Below are 8,184 nucleotides of genomic sequence, written 5' to 3'. Positions count from 1 at the left end.
CCAGTTCGAACCTGGGCTCCCCCAGAGTTAGTGTCGAAGTGTCCTTGAGCAAGACACTGAACCCCTAATTGCTCCTGATGTGCAGGTTGGTACCTTGCATGGTTTCCGCTGCCATCAGTGTATGAATGTGTGTGTGAATGGGTGAATGTAATGCACAATGTAAAGTGCCTTGGATAAAGGCGCTATATAAATGCACCATTTACCATTTATATTTTATTGCCAGCTTTGTGTGCAAGGAGACGTTCACCAGGTTATCTAACCAATTTAGGCCTGACGTCGAATTAAAAATTCTGAAAGAATATAAGATTTGTGCCGCATTTTCACAATTTAAAAAAAAATAGCAGACCTACAGGCGCGCTACGAGCTTGTAGATCTGCTATTTTTCAATAGCTAAAGTATAACATAATGCTTAGTTAAAACCCATTTTGGGCGGGAACCCCTTTTGGTGTTAGCATTATGTTATGCTTTAGCTATTGAAAAATAGCAGATCTACAAGCTCATAGCTACGAGCTTGTAGGTCTGCTATTTTTGAAAAATCGAAGAACGACTGACATAGAAACATAGCTTTTTCAGAAAACTGTCAGGATGTAGAAGACATTTTTAGAATCAGGTCAAAATGGGTTAAAACACCAAAAGGGGTTCCCGCCCAGAATGCGCTAATCTCTAAGGTCACATTCAAAGCAAGAGAGGGTGAGTCGAAGACAGATGAAGACAGACAGAGAGACATTGTATTGCGGGCGACACTGATCAAACAGCTGGTATACGGTGGCTATAAGTCACAGTAACAGGGCCAGGCTGACAGGTGTAATGTGCATCATCTCCCATTTGAGATTCTTCCTTTTGCATTTTGTTGTTGTTTGTTTTGTTGGCCTTCTGTTTCTGTCAACATACAAATTAAATGGGATGTTATTCATCTTGCATGTACTTATAGTGTTCCTACGTTGACACTGCCCCTGTGCAGAGAGTGTTACACCGGGGCTCCACCGGGCGCGTCAGCGTCGCGTCTCCGTCACCGTCAGGGAATGTTCCCTTTTTAATCAATGAAGGGTGGCTCCACTGCCCGCGTTGCGTGACATTAACGCGTGCATTCAAATTTAACCGGTGCGTTTTTTGACGCACGCGACGGAGACGCAACGCGTTCGGTGGAGCCCTGGCGTTAGAGGGGCGGGGGCTGGAATCCTGTAAGAGAGGGCACTTTTGGACAAAAATAGCAAAAATAGCAGGGTCCCTGGAACTACATATTTTCAGACGGGGATCGGCGGCCAAATCACATATCATTTCTGGGGTCCTTGACATGAAATATTGAGCACCACTGATACAGAAACATGAGGTATTTCAGAAAAAAATTTCAGAAAAATTTAGAAGACATTTTTTTAAATTTCGACGTCAGGCCTAAATGGGTCAAGGTGTTCCGTGTTCCCTTGCCAGATTATAAGTCATGTTACTGGGTATTCCTGATGCCTTCGTACATGTCCTGCTACACTTTATTGTGAGTTTTATGTTAATACATCTTTGGACTGCATCAGTTTACCTGTGGGTCCTCACCTACACTGTTGTCTTAGTTAGTCAGTGCTTGAAGGTGCCATGGACCTGAAAACTAACCTCTGTATCAGAAATTGTAAGGTAAGGTATAAGGTTAGGTTAGGTAAGGTCATTTTATTCATAAAGCGCCTTTCAAAACAATTGTTACAAGGTGCGACTGTGGGTCAGGTAGAGCAGGTCGTCCAATGATCCATGGGTCGGTGGTTAGAATCCCGGCTCCTCCTGTCTACATGTCAAAGTATCCTTGAGCAAGACACTGAACCCCAAATTGCTCCTGATGTGCTGGTTGGTGCCTTGCATGGCTTCCTCCGCCATCGGTGTATGAATGTGTGTGTTGAATCATCATTCAACATTAAAATATTAGGCAAGAGGGGAATACTAATTACCCATTACCTCAGATAGTACTTCTGAAACTCTAGACCAAAAAACGATTGACATCTGGACACTCCCAGTGATGTTTTTAATGAGGTTGGTTGACGGGCATCTGTTGTTGTGGAACCCGAGAGGTGTTTTGATGGCACAACAGAGAGATCATCCTTCGCTCTGATTAACCGCAATCTGTGTTCGTTGTGGATAAATGTCAGTGCAAAGGAAAGGTCAGTCAGGTGGTCTAGCTGCACGCACACCTCCTGCTTCTGTCACCATCGCAGAGATTAAAATATAGGGTGCATTTTGCATCCCAAAATGCAGTTTATAGTTAAGGGACGCAATAAAACAACAACCTCTGCATCCACGGGATGCACTACTGTACAGTTTTTTTATTCTAGTTTATTTTGCTAGCTTTAATTATACTAATCATTTCTTCCTCTGTTTTCTACATGAATATAACCACATTATAACCATATAAAATGAAATGGGAGTTAAATGCTGCAATTTGTAAAAATGACTCCGAACGTTGTTGAAGTGGGACTCATAAAATGTCCCTGGGACTCTAAAAGACCATCCCTGCATCCCGGGACTCATTACATTGAAAACCTATTTACATCACTGCAGCTGCCGGAGTAGCCTTGCCTCACCACGTTGGCCCTGCAGTTCCCTGGTCTCATCTGTGATCTGAATGTTTTGTTTGGAAATATAGGCCTAGCGCTTCACTTTCACTGGCTACCCATTTAGACCTGAGATCGATTCTACAAAATGTCTCCTAAATCATGACAGTTTTCTGTTTCTTTTTTTTATGTCAGTGGTGCTCAAACGTGTTCATGTCAAGGACCCCCAGAATTATCTGTATTTGGCCACCGATCCCCATCTGAAAATATGTTGTTCCAGGGACCCCCCCCCCCCCCCCCCCCCCGGAAGCAAAGATTTGAGTTGAAAACGTCTGTAAGAATATATAGTCAAAGATTTGCGATACATTTTTGCGATTTTTCAAAAATAGCAGACCTATACAAGCTCATAGCGTGGTGCCGCGCTATGAGCTTGTAGATCTGCTATTTTTCAATAGCTAAAGTATAACATAATGCTTAAAACACCAAAAGGGGTTCCCGTCCTGAATGGGTTAAGCTTTCGCGTGAGAGGATAGAAACATCCGCACTGTTTTATAGCTCCAAAAAGAACGTACTTTAATTAATGCCGCAACCTTTCGACCTTTAAAGGTATACTCAGTGATTTCACTTGATTCAAATATCACTTATTTTTTCTTATTTTTTGGATAATCCTCCCTACTATAAAGTGTGCTGACTATATAATGAGTTCCTCCCTGTCCCCAGTGAGCCCCTGGGGTCAAAAAACCATAGTTTCGGTTTGGGCTTTGGGTGGCAAAGCCTTCATCCAATCAGATTGAGAGGGGCCTTTCTCATGATCGAGTGGGCCTTGGTGCACATGCTGTTGGTCTGTTGTACTTCCCCCACTGTAGAGTGTGCATGTGCACATCTTGTTACCGGGGCGGACCGGGTTTTTTTCCAAATCACCCAAATCACTGAATGCTCCTTTAATAGACAAATTCAGAAACGTGTCTCATGGTCGCAGTTTACGTATTTCCTGTAGGCGGAGCCGACATAGCTGCAGGGTTTAAACCCTCACCAGGCGCACCTCTTCTACTACAGTGAACGGTAGAGTGACTGATGTTAGTCTGCCTCAAACGTTACTCTTTTACCTGCTTTTTACTAACATTACAAAGATGCTCCAGAACATCGGGATGAGCCTGTGTAGTTTATGGTTGCTCTAACAGTAGTGGCAACATTCAAAAAAGAAAGAAAAGAAAAAACGGAATGTCAAAATATCCACCTTGGTGGCTGAGACCAGAGCCATAGAGTAATGGTTGAGACAAAGCAGTGAAAGGTCCTGAAAGATACATAACGTCAGTCCTACCCAATAACCAATCTTTCTGTTTTATGAACACAATTAAGGCTGCTCTACTTTATACATCATACTAAGCGTTTAAAGTATTCTTGAAAAGTATGTTTTATCCTGTAGTTTTATCGTCACTTTTTTTCGTCACACACACACACGCGCGCGCACACACACACACACACACACACACACACACACACACACACACACACACACACACACACACACACACACACACACACACACACACACACACACACACACACACACACACACACACACACACACACACACACACACACACACACACACACACACGTTTGTAGGCCTACATGTATAAAGTTGCCTCCTCTCTGTTCACTGGCCACACTTCTACCAAGACTCTTCTCTGGCTGACGTCTCTTCAACACTTTGAAACGGGTAACTCTATGCTTTTATTTTATTATTCTTTATATTATGTAATGATTGATATTGATTGACATCACGTGACATCATCAGGGATGGAGCACATAGAGATCCCTGATGTCATCAATATTGGTCAGCAACTCTATCTGATAGGGCTGTGAACTCTATCTGATTGGGCTGTGAACTCTATCTGATTGGGCTGTAAACTCTATCTGATTGGGCTGTGAACTCTATCTGATTGGGCTGTGAACTCTATCTGATAGGGCTGTGAACTCTATCTGATTGGGCTGTGAACTCTATCTGATTGGGCTGTGAACTCTATCTGATTGGGCTGTGAACTCTATCTGATAGGGCTGTGAACTCTATCTGATTGGGCTGTGAACTCTATCTGATAGGGCTGTGAACTCTACATTTTCGTGCATTTTCACACGGAAAAGTGGCTTTTACTTTCCCATCTATCCACACGCAAGTTATATGAACAAACCAGGGGTCATCATCATGCCAGCTTGTGATGGACAATTTGATAAATATTTTATTTTTGTCACAGACATACAAAATAAATATACAAATCTTGTATAGGGTTTCTGGCACCAACATATTTCAGCACACTTAAAGCTGCTATAAGCAATAATATGTCAAACTTTTAATGACCTTTCTATTTTTTGGGGGGTATTCAGCCAGCCAGCAATGGGTAGAACGGCTGTCTGAATACCTAAAAAATAAAAAGGTAATTAATATTTTGACATATTATTGCTTATAGCAGCTTTAATACATGGTCATGGTGTGTTAAATGGTGTGTTGCAGTTGTACAAAGCATGTACCTTAAATGTTTAAAAAAAAGAATAGGATGGCGTATGACTACCTCGGCTACATTGAAAACGAAGGCTTGCCCTCAACTGTATTTCCGAGTATAAATAGATGTGATGATGATGATGATGATGATGACTGGCGTGGAATCTTCAAATCCGTCGACGTCATGTCCGCGGTCATTTTCAGCCTGGTCTTGGTGCTCGGCGTGTTGGGGAACGGTGTGGTCATCTGGGCGACCGGCTTCAGGATGAAGAAAACCGTCAACACCGTCTGGTTCCTCAACCTCGCCGTGGCAAACTTCCTGGTCACAGCGGACCTGCCCCTGGACATCACAGAGAGAGCTCTGGACACCATGTGGCCTTTTTCTGGCAAATTCATGTGCAAGATGGACGCCATGCTTTTCTATCTGAACATGTACGCTATAGCATCTTCACCCTGGCGCTGATCGGTGTGGACAGGTGCGTATGTGTGGTGTGTCCAGCGTGGACCGGCGGGAACCACCGCACCGTCAGAAAGGCATCCTGGGTGAGTTTGGGAGTCTGGGTTCTGGCCCTGGCTCTGAGCGTACCGTACTTCATATTTAAGGACACGGTGATCGTTGAAGACGTCGTCCTGTGCAACGACAACTATGCACTCGTCGCTGACTTCACTAGTACTACACACAAAGACATGGAGTTGCATTATTTTCGACGGGGGGCCACGGTCGTCACTCGCTTCATCATGGGATTCGTGGTTCCTTTCTCCGTCGTCGTCTCCTGCTATTCCGTCAAGAATCGCTCGCTGGCCAGCCAATCAGGTCGCTCCTTCAAAATCATAGCAACTGTTATCGCCGCATTCTTCCTGTGCTGGGTCCCGTATCACATCATATGGCTGATAATGTTCAGAGCATGAGGCCGGGGATGTTCATGGTCAGTGACACACTGCGTCTTATGATCACCTTCAGGGAACCCCATAGCCCACGCCCTAGCGCTGGTCAACGGCTGCCTGAACCCGCTGCTGTACGCGTTCGTGGGTCAGGGTTTCAAGGACGTGTTCCGCATCCGAAAGGTTCTGGAGAAAGCCTTCACTGACTATTGATTTGACTTGATTGGTATATTTGCCCAGTTAAGATCTGGCGCTTTACCTCTGGCAGTTGAGGTGGGCAGATACAGTATACTGGCATTCCTGAGGAGCAGCGACTGTGTGTTCTTTGTGACCTGGGAGTTGTAGTCCTTTGTGACCTGGGAGTTGTAGTCCTTTGTGACCTGGGAGTTGTAGAGGATGAGTTTCATTTTGTTTTCTATTGTCCACTATATCATGATTTAAGAAACTCATTTTTGAAAAAAAAATCAGGATAAGAACCCAGATTTGTTTTGGATGTCTGAATGTTTTATGTTAAATTGGTTGTTCAATAATGAAGTTTTTGTTTTAGGAAAATTCATAGAGAAGGCATGGCAGTTACGTTGGAGAACGATGTATCCATAAGTAACTGTCTGTGTTTTGTGTATATGTATTATTATGTATTATGTATTTTGTGAGTGTCTTGTAAGCCCGTGTGGGCTAGGCATCTTATGATGTAGAACACTTTAATAAAAACTCTATCTATCTATCTATCTATCTATCTACTATCTATCTATAGCTGCATGTTTAGTTCAGAGGACCCTGCAGTTCAGGCCCTGAAGCCTTCACTACTATACTCAACTGGGCTTGGGCTCGGTCCCACTTTTAGCATCATGATTTACCAGCTATAATAACCCGCGATCTTCCCTTCTGTATTTTGGGAGTTGCACCACTCACTTCACACGGGTGTGATTTTTAAATATAAAATCTGCTTCTGGTTTGTCTCAGGGGCGGCGGTGGTTCAGGGGTAGAGTGCCTGGATGGTAACTGCAAGGTTGCCAGTTCAAACCCGGGCTCCCCCAGAGTTACTGTCGAAGTGTCCTTGAGCAAGACACTGAACCCCTAATTGCTGGATTTGAAAAAAATATGAAAATCATGAAAAAACGACATACTATAGTTCATGGTTTCGGACGGCATACTATAGTATGTCATATTTTCATGATTTTGGGACACTATGTCAGAGCCAGGTCTTGAACCTGCAGCCTCCTGATTCCCAGGCAGGCTCTGTACCCAGTGAGCCACTGTGCATGCTGTTCTTAGAAGGCCGAATAGATAATGACAGAAGAGCCAGAGACTTGTTTCCATTGTGGTTCATAAACATTCGAACGTCTAGAGATAAACAACAGCAAAAGAAACAATAGACAAATCTCCTGTTATTTTATTTTTTATTTTTGTATCAATGTTGTTCCTCACATGGAACAGCAGACTGTGTTGTGGCAGGTAGCAAGTAGATCAGTGACTTAGCACACTGGCTGCATGATCTGGAGGTTGTGGGTTCAAACCCCACTCAAATCTTTACGTGCCAAAATCTGCCATTGACCCCCATTCTGAATTTCTCAAATTTAAAAGCACTATATTTCTAAAACTATGACACATTTCAAAGATTCCTTTTCAGGCAAACATTTCCACCGTAAGATGAACCTAAATAGGTTTGAATGGGGTTTCTAGGTGTAAGTATGTAGGACTAGTAGCATGCCAAAGTTTGTGCTATTGCCATTGAGAATGCATTGGGCGTTTAAGTTAAATAACTCAGAAACTACAAAACATTTCAAAGTAAAAAGTTCCAGCATGTGTCTCCACAGTAAGCTGAATTATAAAAAGTGTGAATGGAGTTTCTAGGTGAAAGTGATTTTTTGACGTGCCACTATCCACCATTGACCCCCATTCTGAATTTCTCAAATTTAAAAGCACTATATTTCTAAAACTATGACACATTTCAAAGATTCCTTTTCAGGCAAACATTTCCACCGTAAGATGAACCTAAATAGGTTTGAATGGGGTTTCTAGGTGTAAGTATGTAGGACTAGTAGCATGCCAAAGTTTGTGCTATTGCCATTGAGAATGCATTGGGCGTTTAAGTTAAATAACTCAGAAACTACAAAACATTTCAAAGTAAAAAGTTCCAGCATGTGTCTCCACAGTAAGCTGAATTATAAAAAAATGTGAACGGAGTTTCTAGGTGAAAGTGCTTTTTTGACGTGCCACTATCTGCCATTGAGCCCCATTGTACATTTCTCAAATTTGAAAGCACTATATTTC

At 42.9% G+C, this 8,184-nt stretch overlaps 1 pseudogene across 1 annotated transcript; it reads left to right on the top strand.

Moving 5' to 3' along the window:
* Positions 1-5,211: 5,211 nt before the first annotated feature.
* On the top strand, positions 5,212-6,123 carry LOC306913704 (chemerin-like receptor 1; annotated as a pseudogene). The gene has a single exon. The product of its transcript is annotated as a chemerin-like receptor 1 (transcript).
* The last annotated feature ends 2,061 nt before the right edge of the window (positions 6,124-8,184 follow it).

This window comes from Electrona antarctica (genome assembly GCF_951216825.1).
Source record: "Electrona antarctica genome assembly, chromosome: 2".
NCBI classification, from domain to species: domain Eukaryota; kingdom Metazoa; phylum Chordata; class Actinopteri; order Myctophiformes; family Myctophidae; genus Electrona; species Electrona antarctica.
Note: the sequence above shows the minus strand (reverse complement) of the source record. Positions and strands in the feature narration are given on the sequence as shown.